The 24664-nt window shown below is 43.5% G+C and overlaps 1 protein-coding gene across 1 annotated transcript in view; it reads right to left on the reverse strand.

Moving 5' to 3' along the window:
- The window catches only part of n4bp3 (NEDD4 binding protein 3), a 109706-nt gene extending 86494 nt beyond the window's left edge, over positions 1-23212 (reverse strand). Inside the window, exon 1 of the mRNA XM_080201125.1 lies at positions 23035-23212. The gene's annotated coding sequence lies outside the window, so the exon portion shown is untranslated. The remainder of the gene's footprint in view (positions 1-23034) is intronic.
- Positions 23213-24664: the final 1452 nt, after the last annotated feature.

Consider the following 24664-nt stretch of genomic DNA (forward strand, 5'->3'; position numbering starts at 1 on the left):
CAAGATAAGCGAGATAGTTTCTGCAAAATGTGCGATCTGTGTATAAATGTACACTTTAGAGTATCAACGCACTTAGCATTCAGACTCCCTTTTCTCTTCATTGTATGGAGTCAGCCATCATGGGTAACAGGATGGTATAGTTGGCCTTGGACACCCATGCACTAATGCAGAAACAGTCGGTCAAGATTACTGTCTTCACAGGAACCTTCAAACGTGCGCAACAATGATCACCCAATCACAAAGGCCTCTCTCAAACACCACAAATAATTTGTAGAAGAAGTGGTACTGTACAGAATGCCTTGTTATGTGCCTTCCACAGTTGATTAGCACAGGTAAACATTCATCGCCTAGATTCACAAAGATCACCCACTGAAGGAGGTATCAGTAGGTGGGAGACACATGAAAACGTACCTCGTGCAAGTCAGCATTGAGAAGGACAAGATACCTGGGAACACCAGCATCTGGAGGTTCCCCTGTAAGTCACTCACCATCCTCACTTGGAAATATATCGTCATTCCTTTACTGTCACTGGGTCAAAATCCTGGAACTGCCTCCCCAACAACACTGTGGGTGTGCAAATACCTCAAGGACTACAATGGTTCAAGAAGACAGTTCACTACCACCTTCTGAAGGGTAAATAGGGATAGGCAATAAATGCTGGTCCAGCAAGCAATGCCCATATTCCATGAAATGAATTTTTTAAAAAGTGAGAAAATTAAATGCTCCTGATGGGAAAGAATGCAATTGCATAGTTAAAACAAGAAGATTATTGCAAGTTTGACTACTGGTGGCACCTCCTGCAAGTACCATAGAACCTCAAGTATCTGTTTGGGTGAATTTGCAGCAGCTCTCAATCAGAGGCCCATTCCAGAGTGGTGCAAACAATCTAGGCTGATATTTCAGCACCAAGAGTACATCACATTGTCAGACGCACCATCTTCCATATGAGACATAGAATTGTTTGCCTGCCCATCTGTAAAGTCAACACCTTGACCTTGCAGCTCACAAATGACTGAGAAAGTGCAGTCTCAGTGTCTCGTCTATATTTTCCTAAAACTACTCCAGCTTTAGGGGGTTGGGGATCCATTGAACAAATGCCTCTCCACTTTAGCATCTATTTAATTTCCGACTGTGATTCCTGGCGAGTGTACCCACTTGAAAATAGTGGTGTGTTTAAGTGACGGTGTGGTGAGCTTTCAAATTGTTTCCCATTATTTACTGTCTCATTTTCATGTGAATAAAAACAAGTTTACAAAAGATTTCCAGTATTGCGAGGCGCTTCAGAAAAAGGTGGAATAAGTACATGTTAAAGCTTTGCAGAATCGTGGTTTTTTACCATTTGTCTCTTGTCTGTGGGTCTCCAGCACTTTCACTCCAAGAAATACTTTCAAAGTCGGTGCTCCAGTTAGGAATCCATTTCTACTATCGAGGGCATATGGCAGATCATCAGGGTGGAATGCCAAAGAAACAAAGCACCTACCTGTTTATATCTATATGCCAGAGATCACACTTACATTTACTGGCATCTGGCCAACGAGGGGCAGCATGATGGCACAGGCACACTGCTGCTTTGCAGTGCCAGGTACATGGATTCGATTCCAGCCTTGGGTGACTGCCTCCCTGTGTCTGTATGGATTTTCTCCAGGTGCCCCAGTTCCCTCCCACAGATGTGCAGGTTAGGTGGATTGGCCATGCTAAATTGCTCATTAGTGTCCTAAAATGTGTGGATTAGTGGAGTAAATATGTGGAGTTACGGGAATAGGGCCTGGATATGACTCTCTGTCAGAGAGTCGGGGCAGACTCAATAAGCCTCAATAAACTCAATAAGACTCAATAAGGATATTGTAGGGATTCGATGAAGAAAATGCCAGGCAACAATCTTTCCCTGGCTCAATGACAAACCTGCCACACCAACATGTGGAGGCTTATTCTTCTTCCAACTTCCAGCCACTGCACAAACAGCCCGATGGATAGATTTCCTTCCCATTGTTCATAGGCCCTTCTGCGTGTCCATCAACCCACACAACTCCAGTCCACACCTGATAAAAGTTAGTCCCAAATCTTACACAAACACAGAACACTGAAACATGCATCGCCAGCAGTCCAGCACCCAACATTCACCAGCATCGTATGTAGGATTCTGCACCCCTAATCCACACTACTGGCATAGGCATTTGACGGGATTGGTGGGAGGGCACACATTCTCTCTTTTTATCCTAAAGAGAGAGTTACAGCGTCATGCTAGTTCAGACGCTGGCTCTGCATGACAACTAACCTGCGGGAAAGTAGCTCCATCAGTGTCAAAGAATGTTTTCCTAAATCCTAGCTCTGAATTGGTGGAGCAGTCTATCTCCCATTAGACACGCTTTCCCATTGGGTGGGAGGTCTGGATCAGCTGCCCATTACATCCCACCTAGACTTTTAAGTCAAGGTGGAGTGCAATTAAACCAATGGGAATTAACTGGAAGACACGCCGTTTCCAGCCCTGACCAAGTTCAAAGTTACCCACAGGTCTCCATAGTGACAGAGCATCCATGGAAGGAACTGGCTGTCCTTAAGCTTCTGCTACTGATCTGCCAGATGTCGAGTTCTGAGAAGCCACCCGCCAGGGAGAAGCAGATGTGGACATCATGTGCTGCATCTCGATAGAAACTGTGATGATAATTTACTGCACTAAACCTTCTTATTTTGAAAGCTAGATCCATGAAAGCTGACTCCGGACGCATCAGCGGAGGAGTTAGATATTATAACAATGCCTTCCTCCTTGGCTCCAAGTATCAGCCAGAGCTTTCTGACTCACTCACTGATGTCCTCCAGCCCAGGTGGTTATCTCTGGGCAGGGATTTTGGAAGGCTGTCACAGTCAGTCCCTCAAAATAAGGCTGAAGCCAGTCAAGCTTCAGAACATGTCTGTCCTCAAGGTGCAGCCAATCATAGAGCCTTAAGTCTTTGCGCAAAGAGAAAAAGAGCTGCGTTGGAGAGGGGAGGGTGTTGTGCATTCCAAAGCCAGGATTCGCTCTCTCTCTCTCTCCCTCCTTTAGATAATCTCTGCCCTCTGTTAATGACATCTCTGTCAAGGGAAATAGATCCTCCCTATCCACTCTAACTAAGCCTGTTATTATTTTGTACACCTCAATTAAATTGCCCCTCAGCCCCCCTTATTCCAAAGAAAATAACCTCAGCCTACCCAAACTTTCCTCAGTTTTAATTTGAGAAAAAGGTGAGTCTTGACAGCATGTGGGATGAAGTGAAGATGTGGATATGCCGGCGTTGGACTGGGGTAAACACAGTAAAAGGTCTGACAACACCAGGTTTCAGTCCAACCGATTTATTTGATAGTAAACTCACAAGCTTTCGGGTTAGCCCCGACGAAGGGGCTAACCCGAAAGCTAGTGAGTTTACTATCAAATAAATCGGTTGGACTGAAACCTGGTGTTGTCAGATTTTTTACTGGATGAAGTGAAGCCAGAGCCAAGAGAGCCTGGCACTTTGTCCTCCATCACATTTAGGAGGAGCGACCAAATATTTCACTCTCTGGAACAGTGAAACGAGGGCTCATGAGAGCTTACTTTAGAAGGGTAAGATAAGCTGTGAGGGGATAAGAAGCAAAACAAAGAGCTCTGATCACAAACTTGCAGCTATCACCTGCCATCCTTACTTGCTTCTCTCCAACCTCAAGTCCCAATGCTTGATCTTGAAGGAGAGGAGATTCATCAATTACTAATGTCCCTGTTGTTATACACTGTGTTCTCACTGAAAGAACAGTGGAAATGGGAATTCCCTTTGGTCACCACGTCTGGTACAGTCAGTCCATGCCCTGACACACACTAATCTCGCCGTCACAGACTCTCCCCTGTGGACTCCTCTTTCTCCACTCAAACCCAAACCACAGGCCTCATTCTGCAATTTGGGTATTTTAACATTTAATATAAACTAAGGACGATGGCAATGTGGGAAAAGTAATTTATCCCCTGCTGTCAGGAAGCAGGTTTTCCTCAAGGTCAATTAAGAATTCCCGAGCCCTTGAGTTTTCCAGTGTTGTGAGAAACTCATCACTGACCAGCAGTGAGATAAGTAGCAGCAGCATCACTGCTCTCCATACAAACTCTCTGCAGTTACCTTCTCAACAGCCAGCAGGAAGCAAAATTCCAATTAGCGCCTGCTCTGTACTAGCCTGCTGTTGCTGCTGCTGAATCATTTCTCCTGAAAAGACATATTCCTCTTCCCCCACAATCACACCCTCCACCCTAAATGTGACCAAAAACAGGACTTCCAATATTTGCACAAAGCCTTTTAACTGAACTGCACCCAGCCATAAGCACTGTCATACTGAGCTGCAGAGCTGTGTGGGATTGTGAAGCGATCAGTCACTTCCTATAGAAAAGGAAGGTGCACCCAGATCAGCGTTATACTCTTGCTACGTTCAGTTACACAGCACACTGCCTGTTCATCCTCTCCATCCCAGTTTGAGCAACAAATCAAATGGAAATATTTTTCTAAAACAGACACACATTGTGTCTGATCTTTCAGCTGGCAAATCACTGGCTCTTACAGATATCAGGTCATACAAATGAGGGAGACTCCAATCCATAGATCTCTGCAGGCATACAATATCCACTGAGATTGTAACACTTGGAGGAGGAATGGTGGGCTGGATGGAACGGAGGGGATCGGGGGATGAGGGGTGGGGGGTGAAAATTAAATCATTCAGGACTTTGAAGCCAGGCTAACACCCAGTAATCTCTGCTGAAAATATGTAGAGTTCACCTGAGAATAGATTGGGCTTGACAGTAGTGCCTGCCACAGTCAAACAATCATCCAAACATTTCATAAGAAACAGCCACTTTGGCAAGGTACTAAAGAGTGTTAGCACATGAATGGCTGAGACACTTTACCCCAGCATGGGGTTGCATGGTGGCATAATGGTTAGCATTGCTGCCTCACAGCGCCAGGGACCCAGGTTCAATTTCCGGCTTGAGTCACTGTCTGCAGAGTCTGCAAGTTCTCCCTGTGACTGCGTGGGTTTCCTCTGGGTGCTCTGGTTTTCTCCAACAGACTAAAAGACATGCTGGTTAGGTGCATTGGCCATGCTAAATTCTCCCTCAGTGTATCCGAACAGGTACCAGAGTGTGGCGACTGGGAAATTTTTATAGTAACTTGATTGCAGTGTTAATGTTAGCTTACTTGTGACACTAATAAATAAAACAAAATGACTTAACTCCTTTGGTGGGTGGTGGGGGCACAGCAGATATCTGAAAGTTTTTACTGGTCCCTACTGTTCAGTTGCTTTATACTATAAACACTGAAAAGTTTACACGCAGCCAACGTCACCCCATTGCTTTTCTCAATCATTTTCCCTCACACCCCAATAAATGCCCCAAATAACTAAATAAAAATTAAATGTTAGGCCTCCTGCTCTTGTTTATAAAAGACCAAGTTGTCCTTTGGCCATTTCTGCAGTGCGTTAGTTGAATGTTAATGCAGTCGTCAGGCTGATGAAGTATCTTTGTGTCAGCAGAGTGACAGTCTGTAGTAGCACACTGACAGCTTGTCAAAGTTGTTCATGGTATATAACAGCCCACTGACTCCAGTGATCAACTTCGTCTGCAGCTCTGCTCAATGCTGCCTGCCAGGACCAGCTTTACCTTTTATTCTTTTATAGGATATCAAGGTGACTGGACCAGGCCAGCATTTATTGCCCAGCCCTAATTGCCCCTTAGGCAGTGGTGGCAAGCTGCCTTCTTGAGCAACTGTAGTCCATGTGGTATAGGTACACCTGTAATGCTGTTAGGGAAAGAGTACAACCTCCAAGCTACAACCCATTACTTTGATCAGAGAAATTTAAGAAAGGAATCCTCTGTGAGACTGTATTGAAGGCCTGAGCATCAACTGGTAAAGATTATTAGCAAATGGGGAAGCAGTGGTAATTTCATGGTCTAGTAATCCAGAGATACCAGGTAATGATTTGGGGACCAGGTTTTGAATCCTGCCACCGCAGATGTTGGAATTTGAATTCAATAGAGGTCTAATAATGATTATAAATTGGCGGCACAGTGGTTAGCACTGTTGCCTCACAGCGCCAGAGACCCGGGTTCAATTCCAGTCTCGGGTGACTGTGAAGTTTGCACATTCTCCCTGTGTCTGCATGGGTTTTTTCAGAGTGCTCCAGTTTCCCCCAGTAGTCCAAACTGTGCAGGTTAGGTGGATTGGCCATGCTGAACTGTCCCATAGTATCCAAAGATGTGTACGTTAGGGGGATTGGCCATGGTAAATACAGGGGGGCAGGGAAAACAATTCTATTGGAGAGTCAGTGCAGACCCGATGGGCTGAATAGCTTCCTTCTGCACTGTTGGGAGTCTATGAATTGTTAAAAAAATCATCTGGTTCACCCATGTACTTTCGAGATGGAAATTTGCCACCTGCACCTTATCTGGCTGGCCTCTGCGTGACTCCAAATTTTCACTCATGTGATTGACGAGTAAATGCCTAGCAAGCCACTCAAGGCAAGGGCAATTAGGGATGGGTAATAATTGCTGGTCCAGCCAGCAACACCCACATCCCATGATAGAATTGTTTTAAAAATAACCTAGTTACACTGCACGAGAAATTAAAACTGTCCCATTTTCAGCTAAAGCTAATTCCCAATTTGCAATACAGATAATTTAATCATTCCCATTGTGCTCCAGATTCGTTTCCAGCAAAAAGATATTGCTTTATGGTAAAGGTTTGATTTTAAATTGGTATGCTGTATGTGTCAACATCCAGGTTCTCCAGCTCACCTCCTGGACACCAGAACCTACATCAACATCATACATCCCTGTGGGATTGTGGTCAGTATGGACTTAATGGGCCGAAAGGCCTCATTCTGCACTGTAAGGATTCTGTGATTCTATAATTCTGCAGGTGACCTGCATCCAAGTCACCTACAATGGCAATGCCTACATTCCCGACCTGGCCAGCTTCAATACTAGGAAAGGAATATCCTAATTCAATGCAACTTTCATTGAGTCGGACCAACTTTGCAAAGAGTTCACACTCATTGCACCTCAGAAATCTTGTGGACCATAGTCTGTGGGCACGCCCTTAAAGTCACTAGCACCCTTCAAAAGACACTGCTGAAAACTGAAACGTCAGGAAGGATGGTCAGAAAATGTGGAATCAGGTCCCAGCCTACATTTTCACCTCCTCACTGAGTCTCCATAATTCCATGAAAACACAGGCCATGGGATCCATTCAGAAGTTTCTTTCTCAGTCATAACAAAACATCAAAAAAAATCCATCCTTCCAGAGCAAGATTAACATGGAGATCCATGGTCACTAGTGTGCTCTTTGGGCCTGGTACCTGAAGAGAGAGGCACTTATGCACTTTGGATTTTAATAATAGTGTAAATTGATCAGTGTGATTAGTCAGAATGACACGAGCCAGAGGAAGACAATTAAGAATAAAAACACAATTATATCTGAAGAATTAAATTTTAGACAGAAAAGGATTCCTATCGCTGGAAGGAATGGAAACATGGATAAGGGGCCACACAAGAGCTACTACAAAGAGACAAGAAGCTCAATTAGAAACAGGAATTATAATCCTCTGCAAAATATTCACAGCCAATGGATTCACAATGATGGCTTTACTTACAGGCCCATAAAATTCCTACAGTGCAGAAAGAGGCCAACCAGCCCATCAAGTCCACACTGAAAGAGCATCCCACCCAGGCCTTCCCATCCCTTCTATACCCGTAATCCCATGCATTTATCATGGCTAATCTGTCTAACCTACGCATCTTTGGAGACTAAGGGGCAATGTAGCATGGCCAACTCGCCAAACCTATACATCTTGAGACACTAAGGGGCAATTTAGCAAGGCCAATCCACCTATCCTGCACATTTTTGGACTGTGGGGTGAAACCAGAGCACCCAGAGGAAATCCACACAGACACAGAAAGAATGTGCAAACCCCACACAGACAGTCACCCAAGGCTGGAACTGAACACGGGTTCATGCTGCGGTGAGGGAGCCATGTTAACCACTGTGCCACCATGCTGCTCTATATACTTCCCAAAGGCATTTATATGTAGCTAAATGGGTATCAGATGCTCCTTTGCTACTTAAGGAGGTGGTCCCAGACTTAAATTAGGGCCTCAGTTTAACAACACATCTGAAAAGTGTATTCTCCATCAGTGCTACACTCGCTCAGTACTGCACTGGAGTCTGAGCCGGACAGAGAGAGAAAAAAGAACACATGAGTGAGAGTGAGAGGAAAATGACTGTCTATTGTGTAAACTTGTTTTTGAATTTGAAGTGATTTTGCAACTTGATTGGTATGTGTACAAATGTTGGAATTGAGAAATTGGCAGTTTATGTTCCTGCTGGCACTGCAGAAAGGACATTTACATGTCGCTAAATGGGTATCAGATGTTCCTATTTGTAATTGATTAAATAAAAATGAATAATAGATACTGTTGTTGGGCATGTGACCTTAATTTTAATTGCATACGCACATGTGTGGATTCTAAATATTTGTTTTAATTTTACAAATAAACACGAGTGTGGAAGTGCCTTTGATTGACATGAGTGCTTTATCCTCCCTGGTTACTAAATAGTGGTAAACGTTTCAGTAAATATACAGCTAAAGCTCATTTGTATTGGATAAGTAGGTATAAGGCACTTTCTAACAACAGTAATAGACATGGCTAAAATGGTATTCCCATGGCCACAACTATGACTAGTCATCAATTTCTACAGTGCAGGAAGAGGCCATTCGGCCCTCGCGTCTATACTGTCTCTCTGACAAAGAGTATTTTACCCAGGCCCTCTCCCTCACCCTATCCCTGTAATCCCACACATTTACCACAGGCAATCCACCTAATCCGCACAATTTTGGACTGAGGGGGGAAACTGGAGCATCTGGAGGAAACCCACACAGACATGGGGAGAGTGTGCAGAGGGTTATAATCCCTGTTTCTAATTGAGCTTCTTATCCCTTTGTAGTAGAATTGAACCTGGGTCCCTGGCGCTGTGAGATAGCAGTGCTAACCACTGTGCCACCTGTGCCAAGATTGGTTGGGTATAGCTTTTATAGAAACTAGCAAGCTTCCAATATCCCACCTCACACAGAATATCAGCAGGCTATTCAATCACAGAAGTATGGCTTTGATACCCACAATGGTCAGTGGATAGTAATTTCCATTACAGAATTAACAAAGGAAAGCTAACTGGGATGGCTACTGAATAACATGATGTAACTCAGTAAGAAGTCTCACAACAGTAGGTTAAAGTCCAACAGGTTTATTTGGTATCATGAGCTTATGGAGCACTGCTCCTTCCTCAGGTGAGCGCCCACCCCAGTCCAACGCTGGCATCTCCACATCATGATGTAACCCAGTACACATTAAGAATGGAGGTTGGAAGTTCTGGTTTCTATAGTATCACACCACGCCATGCACAAAGCCACTGCAACCTCAGTGAAATAATGATATGGCTGCTCATATTATTAGCAAGCTGCAACAATATACAGAGCTGCAGATCCACCAGCTATGCAGTGAGTTCCAAGTCCTGTAAATGACTCAATAACTAGTAATCAATCACAACACAAACCAGGAATATATACCCAATGAAGAGAGGCATCAGGACATTTATTCATCAGTGGGGAACCATCAAAAAACACAATTACTTTAAAGAGAGCAGTCCAGCTTCATTCTGGCTCTGACCACTTGAAATGTTGTATGTGGTGGACTGCAACATGAATGAAAGCAAGAATGTTTGGAGCCCAAATGAGATGGAAAATTTGATTTCTCACAATAAAATAAATTGCTTCTGTCTTTGCAGTGCCCATGAATGTATGAACTGTTCATTTGTGTCCGTCAGCTTTCTTTTTTGACATTTAAAGGCAAAGAATGGCCGTGCTGTTAAAGTCTAGGATATTTTTTTCCATGGAATAACCATCTGTTTTCTGAAAGCTTCCAAATTCTGACCTTGTCTCATAGGCATTGAACATGTTCTCATTGGAAACATCCTACCATCGCACTGTTCATTGCTTTTGCACGGAGAGTAACCCACACCTGCTCCCCGACCTAAATGATAATCCAGTCCTTGCTGACACTTCCTCCCGAGGCAGCTGGGTCAAGCCATGAATTCTCCCACTCCTCATCTTGAGGATGCAATCGAGGATGAAAGCAATTGGCAAGGATGTTTAGACGTTGGGGAAATTCTGATAAGACAACAAGGTCACAACAGAGAAGGAGGATTATTTAATATGTCACAGCACACCTCTACACCATAAAAATAATTTCAGGCATACCTCTTATTTTCCCTGAACTACCCTCCATTAGAAGATTTTTATGGGGCAATTTTCAGCCTGTGTTCACTGTCAGAGAGAATGGTGGCTTGGGCTGAAAATCCAGATGGAATCAGGAAACGCAGGTTTCCATGTTTTACTGTGCATGTGGACACCACAAATCTGATTCCACCAGAACAATGCTGACCACTGATAACTTCAATTGTAGCTATCACAAAACCTGGATCATTGATTGGAAAAATGCAAACGATTCAATATGTTAACTACGTAAAGGAAAACTTGAGTTCCTTAAAAACACTTATCAAATAATTTTCTGAAGGCTTTCAAATTCTGACCATGTCTCATAGGCATTGAACACATTCTCATTAGAAACATCCCAACATCACTCTGTTCATTGCTTCTACACAGAGCATAACCCACACGCAAGATGTAATATTTTGAGATAGTCATCAACTGTTTTTGACTGTTACTCTCCACAAATGTTGCCTGGTTATCTGAGATTTTCCAGCATTTTTTCTACTTATGTCAGATTTACAGCATCTGAAGTATTTTGCTTTTGTAATATTTTGAATTTAGTACTTTGAGTACTATTACCTCAGATAGAAACTGAAATACAAGAAAAAAGCAGTAATAATTAAATAAGAAAAGAGAATAAAGCTGGGGTGGCACAATGGTTAGCACTGCTGCCTCATAGTGCCAGGAAGCCGGGTTCAATTCCGGCCTCGGACCACTGTGTGCGTGTGTGTTTGTGGAGCTTGCACGTTCTTGCTGTATCTGCATGGGTTTCCTCCAGGTACTCTGATTTCCTCCCATGGTCCAAAGACGTGCAGGTTAGGTGGATGGGCCATGCTAAATTGCCACTTAGTGTCAGGGAAATTAGCAAAGTAAATATGTGAGGTTATGGTGATAGGGTCTGGGTGACATTGTTGTCAGTGCAGATTCAATGGGCTGAATGGCCTCTTTCTGCACTGCAGGGGATTCAATGAAGAGCGGGACATAAGTCTCAGCATAATGCAAATCTCACATCTAGGCATTATCTAAGCGTAAGTGTAGATACAAGTTATTGGCATGGTTTCAATGTTGTGATGTTTAGAACAGAATATTTTATCTCTGTCTCTCTGGTATCCTCAGGGGTTTTTGTACACTTCTTCAGTTTTCACTTTTTGTGCGGCTATGTGGGGTCTTTGTCTTCAGCTCCAAGTCCCATTGGTCATGCGCATGGGCTTGACCAATGTCAAAATCAAAACCAGGCATGTGCAGCTCTTTCCCTCTCTAAAATATCATCCACTCGGTTCTGAAATAATTCTAGAGTTTCTATCTCCACTAGCCAACTCCAGAGTCCGTTTCACATATTGACACATTGGCATAAGGAACTTCCCTCTTAGCTGACCCAAATTTACCCTCTTTGGGTTGGAACCAGTGTTCCCTAGTCCTGCTCGAGACTCAATACAATTTTTTTACTTATCTTTTTACACAACATTTATTGCCTTAATACATCTCACCAGAAAACAGCCCTCAAACACCTCAATTGCAAAGTTTCTTCTGACTGTTGTTACAACTCGGATCCTTGATGATCTGTCTTTACAATGTACAGCCTGCAAAATTTGAACATCTCTTTGATATTTTGGTGACCTGAAATGCACAAATTATTCCAAGTTTATTTCGCCAGAGACGCATACTATTTGTTAATCAATTTCCCTGCCTTGTATTCTTGTTTATACAAGTTAAGCATTCTATTAATTTAATCAGTTGTTGCTCAATCTTGGTGTGAGTTGGTGAGCATCAAGTCTGCCAAAAATGCTGTCAATTTCTCCCTTAGCTATTCAACAGTATCAAACAATGTCCATGCTGTTCAGATTTTAAGCTTATTAGTGTCACAAGTGGGCTTACATTAACACTGCAATGAAGTTACTGTGAAAATCCCCTAGTTGCCACACTGTTCAGCTACACTGAGGGAAAATTTAGCATGACCAATGCATCTACCCCGCGAGGAAACCAGAGCAGCCAGAGGAAACCCACGTAGGCAGGGGGAGAATGTACAAACTCCACACAGACAGTGATCCATGCCAGGAATCAAACCCAAGTCCCTGCCACTGTGCCGCAGCAGTGGTAACCACTGTGCCAACATGCCACCCGCATTGGGTGACAGTGGTAGTACTCTTGCCTCAGAGTCAGAAACCTTGAATGCAAAATCGGGACCAGCGCTTCGGCGCGCTACTGAGGGATCGCCGCTCTTCGGCGCGCTACTGAGGGATCGCCGCTCTTCGGCGCGCTACTGAGGGATCGCCGCTCTTCGGCGCGCTACTGAGGGATCGCCGCTCTTCGGCGCGCTACTGAGGGAACGCCGCTATCACTTTTCAGACTGAAATGTTTAACTGAGGCCCCACCTGTCCTCTCAGTCGAAGGTAAATGATCCCACAGCACTATTCAAAGAATAGCCTGCTGGCCAACATTTATCCCTTTACCAAAAATGAGAATGATGGTCATTTATTTCATTTCTGTTTTTGAGACCTTGTGTGCATATTGGCTAATACATTTCCTATTACAGTGGAGACATTTCAAAAGTATTTATATGGCCATAAGGTGTTTTGGAACAAAGAGAGATTGTGATGGCCTGTAAATCTGACCAAATGCATCAAGTTTCTCAATCCAAAACAATTCAAAATTGGAAAGAGCAATGGGCCCAAAATGGCTCAGCGGTTAGCACTGCTGCCTTAAAGCGCCAGGGGCCTGGGTTCAATTCAGGCCCTGGGTGACTATGTGGAGTTTGCATGTTCTCCCTGTGTCTGCATGGGTTTCTTCTGGATGCTCTGGTTTCCTCCCACAGTCCAAAGATGTGTAAGTTAAGTGGATTGGCCATGCTAAATTGACCCTTATTGTCAGGGGCATTACTAGGGTAAATACATGGGGTTACAGGAAAAGGGCCTGGGTGGGATTGTTGTCAATGCAGACTTGATGGGCCGAATGGTCTCCTTCTGCACTGTAAGAATTCCATGATTCTACAGGAAACCCATTCAGCAGTCCCTACCCCTAATCCCAGTGATACTAATAAGTATTCTTGTGGTTGTGTGGCACAATGGTAGTTTGCCTATTTCTGAGGCAGAAACTCCTGGTTCAAGTCCCATTTCAGGACTTGATAAGTTCAGGTGTGGCAAGATGTAAGAACATAAAAATCCGGAGCAGGAGTAAGCCATCTGGCCCCTCGAGCCCACTCGCCATAACTCTTAACTCCTTTATTGTTCAAAAATGTATCTATCTTTGTCTTAAAAATATTCAATGAGGTAACCTCAACTGCTTCACTGGGCAGAGAATTCCACAGATTCACAACTCTTTGGGTGAAGAAGTTCCTCCTCAACTCAGTCCGAAAAATGCTCCCTCTTATTTTGAGGCTATGCCCCCTAGTTCTAGTTTCACCTGCCAGTGGAAACAACCTCCCTGCTTCTACCTTATCTACTCCCCTTCATAATCTTATATGTTTCTATAAGATCTCCTCTCAGTCTTCTGAATTCTAGTGAGTATAGTCCCAGACTACTCAGTCTTTCCTCATAATTCAACTCTGGAACCAACCTAGTGAATCTCCTCTGTACCCCCTCCAGTGCCAGTATATCCTTTATTTGATTTGATTTGATTTATTATTGTCACATTTATTAGCATATAGTGAAAAATATTGTTTCTTGAGTACTATGCAGACAAGGAAATGGGAGAATGCAGAATGTAATGTTACAGTCAATAGCTAGTGCGTAGAGAAAGATCAACTTAATGCAAGGTCAGTCCTTTCAAAAGTCTGACTGTAGCAAGGAAGAAGTTGTTCTTGAGTCAGTTGGGACGTGACTTCAGACTTTTGTATCATTTTCCTGACGGAAGAAGGTGGAAGAGAGAATGTCTGAGGTGCGTGGGGGTCCTTAATTATGCTGGCTGCTTTGCCGAGGAAGCGCGAAGTGTAGACAGAGTCAGTGGATTGGAGGCTGGTTTGCGTGATGGATCGGGCTACATTAACAACCTTTTGTAATTTCTTGCGGTCTTAGGCAGAGCAGGAGCCATACCAAGCTGTGATACAACCAGAAAGAATGCTTTCTATGGTGAATCTGTAAAGGTTGGTGATAGTTGTAGCTGACATGCCAAATTTCCTTAGTCTTCTAAGAACACAGAGACATTGGTGGGCTTTCTTAACTATAGTGTCAGCATGGGGGGACCAAGACAGGTTGTTGGTGATCTGGACATCTGAAACCCGAAGCTCTCGATCCTTTGTACTTCATCCCTGTTGATGAAGACAGGGGCATGTTCTCCTTTATGCTTCCTGAAGTCGATGACAATCTCCTTCATTTTGTTGACATTGAGGGAGAGATTCTTGTCACCGCACCAGTTGACCAAATTCTCTATCTCATTCCTGTACTCCATCTCATCATGGTTTGAGATCTGTCCCACTATGGCAGTGTCATCAGCAAACTTAAGAATCAAATTGGGGAGGAATTTGGCCACACAGTCATAAGTGTATAAGGAGTGTATTAGGGGGCTGAGAACACAGCTTTGTGCCGCACTGGTGTTGTTGCCTATCTTTACTGATTGTGGTCTGTGGGTTTGGAAGTTTAGGATCCAGTCACAGAGGGAAGTGCCGAGGCTCAAGTCACGGAGATTGGAGACGAGTTTCATCAGAATAATGGTGTTGAACACAGCCAAGCAGGTTGAACATCAATTCTTCCAATCTACCATGGCAGGCAGTAAAAATGAGAGGGTTTCCTGGTTAACAGCCATCTACAGAAGGCAATGGCAAACCACTGCTGTACCTTGCCAAGCATAACTACGGACCAGTCACCCAATGACTTTTCAGGGTATGGTAACTGGAGAGAGAGGCTGTATAATCATCCTGTTTATTGCCCATTACCCAGACCATTTGCAGATGACACCAAGATTGGTAGCAGAGTGGACAGTGAAGAAGGTTATCTCGGATTGCAACAGGATCTTGATCAATTGGCCAGTCTGCTGATGAATGGCAGATGGAGTTTAATTTAGATAAATGCGAGGTGATACATTTTGGTAGATCGAACGAGGGCCAGACTTACTCAGTTAATGGTAGGCCATTGGGTCGAGTTAAAGAATAAAGAGATCTAGGAGTACAGGTTCATAGCTCTTTGAAAGTGGAATCACAGGTGGACAGAGTGGTGAAGAAGGCATTCACCATGCTTGGTTTCATTGGTCAGAACATTGATTACAGGAGTTGGGATGTCTTGTTGAAGATGTACAAGACATTAGTAAGGCCACATTTGGAATACTGTGTACAGTTCTGGTCACTCAATTATAGAAAGCATATTATTAAACTAGAAAGACAGCAGAAAAGATTTACTAGGACACTATCAGGACTTGATGGTTTGAGTTATAAGGAGAGGCTGGATAGACTGGGACTTTTTTCCCGGGAACATACAAGACTTAGAGGTGATCTTATAGAGGTCTACAAAATAATGAGGGACATTGATCAGCTAGATAGTCAACGTCTTTTCCCGAAGGTAGAAGAGTCTAAAACTAGAGGGCACAGATTTAAGGTGAGAGGGGAGAGATACAAAAAGGTCCAGAGAGGCATTTTTTTCCACACAGGGTTGAGAGTGTCTGGAACAAGCTGCCAGAGATAGTAGTAGAGGCGGGTACAATTTTGCCTTTTAAAAAGCATTTAGCCAGTTACATGGGTAAGATGGATATAGATGGATATGGGCCAAACGTGGGCAATTAACTAGCTTTGTGGTTAAAAAAAAGGGCGGCATCGACAAGTTGGGTTGAAGGGCCTGTTTCCATGCTGTAAACCTTTATGACTCTGAGAACTTCCTAGTCAACAATATCTGCAGAAGGCAAGGGCAAACCACTGCAGTACCTTGCCAAGCATAACCATGGACCAGAATATGGTAACTGGAGAGAGAGACTGCATTTAATCCTTCATCCTGTTTATTATCCATTACCCAGAGCGTCTACACTTTTAACCTCAATGCTTCTATGTAAACTTAGTGCAGATCACAGGTCTCGTAAAATATGTCAGTGATGCAAACTGCCAAAAATCTGCTTCAGAAAAACGAACTGGAACAAGTGCGGTAATGTTTGTCCCAGATTTTGAATTGTCAAGAGCTGAGTGCTAGTGCAGTGGAGTGCATCGACAGCAAGAGCACCTGTCAAGAGAGCAGAAAGGGAAATATAGGTCATGGCTATATGATCCCAGTGTCTACACTACATTAAAAAGCCAGCTTCTGCCTTAGCGGACGAGATATAATATGCCAGTTTCTACACAGAACCTGTTTGTGTATCGACCCTTTACTGTTAAACAAAAACAAAGCTGCAGGGAAATGGACAGCACACCACAGAAGGAGAGATTAAGAGGGGCCTTAAGAAGGTAAGGACTAAGCCATTCAATAAGATCATGGCTGATCATCAACACAACTTCATTTAACTGCACTATCCCCGTACCTCTTGATTTGCTCCAAAAAGTGTCCAAAGAGCTATTGATCACCGTCTCCACGACTGAGCATCCACATCTTTCTGGGGTAGTGAATTCCAAAGATTCACAACTATTTGCGTGAAGAAATTTCCCTTCATGTCAGTCCTAAGTAGCAGGCTGATTTACACTGATAATTCTACTTTTTGACACCCACCCCGTGCGCCCCACAAACCAGGAGAAACATCCTTCCAGCATCTAATCAGACAAGCATCTTCATAATTTTATGTTTCAATGAGATCACCTCTTTCTTCTGAACTGCAGTCTACTCAACGTCCGCACCTCCATGTATTTATATACCAGGTGTGATCCTGAGCCCTCAGGCGGGTGCTCAAGAAACCCGGAATCAGGTTTGTGCCCAATTTTATTACATTTAAATATAATTAAAGGCCATCTCCCAGCCATTTCCCCCCACGGCGTATTTTCAAATCTCGCCTATCTTTACAATTGATTCACCCAGATATGAAACTGTTGCAGGGATCCACCCCAGCGCTGTAAAGGTGAGTATGAACCCCGCGGGAGAGAGAGAGACCATGGCCAGGCAATTCTCTGGCACTGTCACCAGGCACAAACTAGTACTGCTAAGTTGGCACCATGTAATCAGGACATGGTGTTTGGGGGGGGGGGGGGGGTTTGGTGGTGGTGGTGGTGGTTTGCCAGCATTGATTGTTTGGAGGAGTTGGGGGGGGGGGGGTGGTGGGTGATGCCGGCTTTGCTCACAGGATGGTGGGGGGGGGGGGGGGTTTGCTTTGGTTGGGGTGCCTGTTAAAAAAGGCAGCCAGACTTTACCTAATGGCATGAAACACACACCCATGATTTTCTTTTTGACAAAGTGTCCTAAGATGTGGAGAGAAACACACCAGTTTTCAGTCAAACTCTAACGCTTTATAATTTATTGGTAAGACTCTGCCTAGCACCGTTAACAGTAAAAATTCACAAGGCCCTTCAAAAGGAAGCTATCAAAGAAAATTTGATACCACATAAGGAGAAGGACACATGAAGAGAATAGACATCCAACACTTGGTCAAAGATGCAGATTTTAAGGGGTGCCTAAGGAACAAAAGGAGATGAGGAAGGCAGTGAGGTTCCGAGAGAATTCTAGGGCTTAGCACATTGGCAACTGAAGCTATGGCTGCCAGTGCTGAAACAGTTAATATGTTGGATACTGGAGGGGCCAGAATTGGAAGAGCACGGAGATCTTGGAGGGTGGAGGATATAAGAGATAGGAAAGAATGAAGCCATGAAAGAATTTGAAAACAAGGGTGAGAATATTTAAAACTCACGACATTCCTTAACAAGGTGCCAAAGTCATTGAGAATGAGGATAATAGAAAAGCACTTGGTACAAGTTAAGACTCAGGCACCAGAGTTTTGTATGACCTCAAGTTTGCTGAGGAAAAACCACAGAGACCATCCGTGAATGCATTGGAATAGTTGAGTCTATAGGTAACAATGGATGAGTGTTTCAGTGGCACAGCAGTTAAAGTAGGGAGTTGGATGATTGTATAGAGGTGGAAATGGCTGATCTTAGTGCTGGCATAGATGGGTCAAATATTGCCAATGTGTTGTTAAACTGCAAATATCTATAAAATATTCATAACTGACAAAGTGTGTTTCTTAACACTTTTGATTTCCTATGAAATACTCTCCAAATAGTTTACCTATTTTCTTACTGCCCACCAACTATCTTCAATATTCTGTTTCCTTGACCTCCCACTGAGCTCCAGAAAGGCTGATTTGTCCCAAACTCTGCTCAAATCTAACCCCATGTTTAAAACCTCATCTGGTCTTCATATCCCTCACTTGGCTCACAATCATAATTTAACAAACTTCTTCAGACTTGTATCCTCTTTTACCATCCAGTTGTCTGTTTCTTGCTTTCTGCATTCTTCTCTACTCTTTACCCCAGAAGAACGTTCAGCCTTCTTAATCTTACTCCCTGGAACACGCTCACTGAAAACAATGAAATTTGCTTTCAACCCACCCTTTTGACTAGCTTCGGGTCCCCTCCCTAACTGTCCCACGATAATTATTCATCTCTACATTCCACCCCATTACACACTTGGATGTTGCTCTATATTGAAAAGGTGTTCAATAACTACAGGTTCTTAGTCTTAGGGAAATAGATGAAAGAATAAAGTCTGGTCATTATTGCACTGCAGTGGATCTCCCTGAGAGATTCAGAAAATCTGGTGGATAGGGCAACTGAAGAACATAGAAGAATGAATGCATCTGAAATCTTAGGTTAAATTGCAGCCAGTTCCTCTATTTCACATATACACACCTTTTAAACTGTATCCATTAGATTAGAGCATACAATACATTTCATTATTATTTGTGACAATCACCATCACAAACAAAAATCACAGTAAATAGAGAATGAGAACATAAACTGATCAAGCATCCTTATTGCATTTATGAACTTCCAGTGACTCACAAGGATGGAAATCAATGGCCTAGACAAGTCATATTTTGTCTGTTCTATTTTTTATTTCTCAAAATTATCAGAAGAGACAAAGAGGCTACACTGAAAGAATGCCATGAATTTGGAAAGTAAAACTCAAAAAAATGTATTATCCAAATAAGCCAAGCTTACAGCAGAGAGGCTTATCAAGACAGGCTCAGACTCAGTTCAGAGGACTATTAACTGCGGTTCAATCCTTCACTACCCTACTATCTGTTACTGAATTACTCACCGCCTGCCAATTTCTAAAATGTTACTGTTCAAAACACAAGCCCGCAGAGGTGTTTACACAGCAGCAGTCAGTCACAAAAAGCTACACTGCAGACAAACCAGCATCTTCTTGTTCACCAACCAGCTCCTCATGTTCCATTACAAAGATTGTTATCACAGACTGGAGCCATTCATGTCTTTAACCTACTGTCACTAATGTACACTGTACAAGTCTGAGACAAGTCAGTAATGCTCTCAGCAACCGTTTGCTTCTTATATAGAGTAAAGAGAATTACTGGATCAGTGTGGAAGAATTAATGCATCAGAAATCCTAGGTTATATTACAGCCATTTCCTCGACTTCACAAAAGGGTAAAAGGGAAAACAGCATTGTGAAAGGCAAGAATTGAATGGTGAAAGAGGATGCATTGTTTTAAAGGAGGCCTGTTATCCTCCAGAGATTGGCTTACCATGACCTACAATTAGCACCGCAATCACAGAATTATTTTAGAAGAAATTGGCCCAGAGGAAAAAGTTGAATTTCCTTGCCAATTAAATGCCTTATCATTGGCTAAAAAGTTTTTCAAATTTATGGAGGGTTATGAAGTGATCGAACTTTCTGACGCTATGATAGTCTTTATCTTCCCCCCAAAACACTGAATCAGCATTCGACAGCTGTCAATCATCCTGCAACATCTCACTCATCTGGAATAACCACCACCAGAATGTCACATATATAAACAGCAATGATCAGAAATCACCTAATAAACAGGTGACTTGCATACTGCAGTTTTAGTGCCACCCAATATCATTAGTTCCTTCAGTTAGCGAGCATTAAAAATCCTCTTTGTACTCTGCCACTACCAATAGCTTTTATTCAAACTATTTAAGATATTTATTTTCTAAAGACAAACCTAGATTGTGGCCTGCTGACCTTTGGTCTGGGGGATGGACGTGAGTAAATACATTGCATGAGAAACAGGACTAGACGCTGGTCATTGTTATCAACTTCCTAGGAACCAACTATGCAATCTTCACCGGATTTAAATCTGGCAACATGCAATGCATAGCCACCAGGGCAGTCTTTCCCAAGATTAACTGTGGTTAATTTCTGGGTTCTTTAAATGGATTCTGCAGCCATTCCCAAAGCTCACCTCACTTCAGATTCATTATGGCACTGGAGGAATCACCAAACTGATATCCAAAAACAAATGGAGAGCACGCGTGCCAAGGAGGAATGAACAAATTGTAAGATGGCAAAGAGGGGATCAACAACTTGCCCACAGTGCCACTATTCACATAACTTGCTCTTTACACAATCAATAAAAGAAAAATATGCATAAATTTATTTATTAGTGTCACAAGTAGGCTTACATTAACACTGCAATTAAGTTACTGTGAAAATCCCCTAGTCGCCACGCTCTGGCACCTGATTGGGTATACTGGGGGAGAATTTAGCTTAGCCAATGCATTTACCTAACATGTCTTTCAGACTGTGGAAGGAAGCCAGAGCACCCAAGGGAAACTCATGCAGACCCAGGGAGAACGTGCTGACTCCACATAGACTTATCTCTTCCACCTTCATCCGTTGGGAAAAAGATACAAAAGTCTGAGGTCACGTACCAATCGAATCAAGAACAGCTTCTTCCCTGCTGCCATCAGACTTTTGAATGGACCTACCTCGCATTAAGCTGATCTTTCTCTACACCCTAGCTATGACTGCAACACTATTCTGCACTCTCTCGTTTCCTTCTCTATGAACAGTATGCATTGTCTGTATAGCATGCTAGAAACAATACGCTAATACACGTGACAATAATAAATCAAATCAAAGACAGTGACCCAAGCTAGGAATCGAACCCAGTCCCCTGGCACTGTGAGGCAGCTGTGCTAATCACCGAGTCACCATGCCGCATAATTTTCTCTCCCAATGACGTTCACCTCATTCCAGCCAAACTTTAAATTTACATTGGAATACTGATTTCAGTACTGAAGCCCCTAGTGTATTCAGACTGGTATGAACTGTAGAGAAGTGATCTCCCATCTAAATCTTCAGTGAGACTGCTTAACCTGTCACAAAAATCACTGCAAAATGTAACTCTATCACTTCCACACTTTAGGACAGAATTTCTGCATTTCCCTAGCTCCACAAAGCATTGCCTCCCATTTAAAAAGACCACACACACAGACTCAAATACACTCCAATAAACCCAGAAATAGCTCTCCTGAAGCCAGTGTTCACAGGTAAGTCTTCACAGGCATAGAGCAATTCATCCTTGAGAGAAATCCAATCGTAGTCTAGCCAGATATCTGCTAACGTGGACCCTACTGAAAGAGTCAATGACTAACAAGCAGGAGCTGGGACCATAATATTCAAGGATATGGGACAAGTGCAGGAAAATGGGATTAACGAGCCTTTTGGCTAAAATCAAGTGGAAATCCGGTCTTGCATCTGGTCTTGGCTAATGAGGTTACACTGGGGCTTCACCTGAAGCAATTTTTTAAAAGCCATCTGGGCCTTTTGGCTAAGATAAAGCTCAGATCAAGCGAGGGGGTGTAATGCTTCATCCTGTCAACTTGCATCTTACTTGATCGAGCCCAAGTTGGGAGGTATGGTCTGTCTTGTCAGCTTGGATCTGTTTTGAATTGGATTTTTGATTGGGAATAAGGTACACAAAAATAACTTTCAAAAAGTGCTAGATATTGTTGGTGCAGACTCGATGGGCCGAAGGGCCTTTTCTGCACCGTATGACTCTATGAACTCCTCCCAGCGCTGAAAGTGGCTGTCAGGCCGAGGCTACTGCCCCAGCTAAGATCAACTCCGGCCAATCTTAAACTGGACAAAGACTCACACTGGCAGCAAGTCACCGATGCCAACTCTCTTTACTGATGGACAATGGGCTGTGTCCAAGTGCCATGTGCAGGAACCCAGCAGCACTGGCCTGGAGTCTTGGACAACATAAAGCAGCGCTCGCCCAAAGATCAAATCTTCACTCTAATCACAGCGATTAACAAAAAAAAATCTCCAACTGCAATATCCAGCATCACCAATTGAAAAGTATGTTGAACATAGGATTTCCTAAAACTCTGGAGCAGTCATAGTGAGAGTGCATTCTCCCACACACCTCGCAATGCTGCTGTAACCTGAACATCATCTGAAAGCTGGTGTGAGGGACCTCTACTTCTCCCTCTTTCCTCCTCCCGAAACAATCCCACTGAGGCTCTGTCTGGCGGGGAGTCACCGATGCCAACTCTCTTTACTGAGGCTCTGTCTGGATCTTGCCTCTCAGGATAAGCGGGAGGTGCCAGCTTTAAAGTGGAAGGCACACAGCTCAGGTTCCATCGTGACTTGGACAAGTGCACAGATGTATAAAGTGCACGCTTTCAATGTGCCAGACAAGACGGGACCACCTATCGAGCGCGATAACTTGAGGCTTAATAAAACCAACTATTAGCTCGCCAACTATTTCTAAACCCACTCCTACTAACTGAGAGTCCCGGGCTAGAAACACATTCTTTTTACAAGTCTGCACAAGCACCACAGCAGCAAGGACACAGAACAATGCCCTCCCCATACACAGAATGCAGCGAACTCACCATAGTTCACTGGTATTCCGGCTCTGTTTGCAGCGAGGTTGTGGCTGACGCTCCCGCACTCTGTCCTCTCCCACTCCGAATGCACTCACTCGGGGAGACTGCCTGCCTGTGAATACTCTGTGTGAAAGACTTGCTGAGTAGCCGCGCTCTCACTCTCTCTCTCTCTCTCTCTGACACAGCGCAGCCAGCCCTAATCTCACTTTTTATCAAATGCAATAGCGAGCAGGAACGGGGCAGTCGCAGAAAAAGGGACTGGACAATTCAAACAGCTCGGGGGTGGATCCTTAAAGAAACAGGATCTCCCCCCAGCCCAACTCCGCCTAGTCCTTCCACAGCTGAGACTCCACACTTCATCGCATGCAGGCCACACAACTTGTGTCTGCTAATGCTAAAGCTGTTCTGCTCTTGGATAAAGAGACAAGAGCTTCCTGGCCACACATTCTCAGCATATCATCATGTGCACACACACTCAAAAATTGGCATGCACATAAACTTTCATTCATGTGAACATGTTTAAATAAACCAGAACAGGAAAGAAAAATATGGGCAAAATATATACAGTAGGGTCACAACATCATGGGGTTTAAGATACAACTTGTAAAGGACGAGATAAGAAATTATTTTGTGGTGATTTTATGGGAATGAGAATAGGGAAAAGTTAGCTGAAAAATATTACTGATTAACAAAGAAGGAGTGGGAAACATTTAAAACGATGGTCAAAAATCCAGATGGAATATATCCCACTTAAAAGCAAAAACAATGTAGTCAGTTTAAGTTTATTTATTATTGTCACAAGTAGGCCAAAACTAACACTGCAATGAAGTTACTGTGAAAATCTCCTAGTTGCCACACTCCAGCACCTGTTCAGGAACCCTGAGGGAGAATTTAGTATGGCCAAATGCATGAACAGTAAGAACACAACACCAAGTTAAAGTCCAACAGGTTAACATAGAACATAGAACATTACAGCGCTGAACAGGCCCTTCGGCCCACGATGTTGCGCCGACCAGTTAAAACAAAACAATGACCCTCTAACCTAAACCAATCCCTTTTCATCCATAAACCTATCCACGGATCTCTTAAACGCCCCCAAACTAGGCGCATTTACAACTGCAGCAGGCAGGGCATTCCAATCCCTCACCACCCTCTGGGTAAAGAACCTACCCCTGACATCCGTCCTATAACTACCCCTCCTTAATTTAAAGCCATGCCCCCTCATGCTAGCTTTCTCCATCCGAGGAAAAAGGCTATCACTATCCACCCTATCTAAACCTCTAATCATCTTATATGTTTCAATAAGATCTCCTCTTAGCCGCCTTCTTTCTAGCAAAAACAACCCCAAATCCCTCAGTCTCTCCTCATAGGACCTCCCCTCCATACCAGGCAACATCCTGGTAAACCTCCTCTGCACCCTCTCCAAAGCCTCCACATCCTTCCTATAATATGGGGACCAGAACTGCACACAATACTCCAAGTGCGGCCGCACCAGAGTTGTGTACAGTTGCAACATGACGCTGCGACTCCTAAATTCAATCCCCCTACCAATAAACGCCAAGACACCGTATGCCTTCTTAACAACCTTATCTACTTGATTCCCAACTTTCAGGGATCTATGTACACATACACCTAG

Source organism: Carcharhinus amblyrhynchos, chromosome 13 (genome assembly GCF_965287045.1).
Source record: "Carcharhinus amblyrhynchos chromosome 13, sCarAmb.v2.hapA, whole genome shotgun sequence".
NCBI classification, from domain to species: domain Eukaryota; kingdom Metazoa; phylum Chordata; class Chondrichthyes; order Carcharhiniformes; family Carcharhinidae; genus Carcharhinus; species Carcharhinus amblyrhynchos.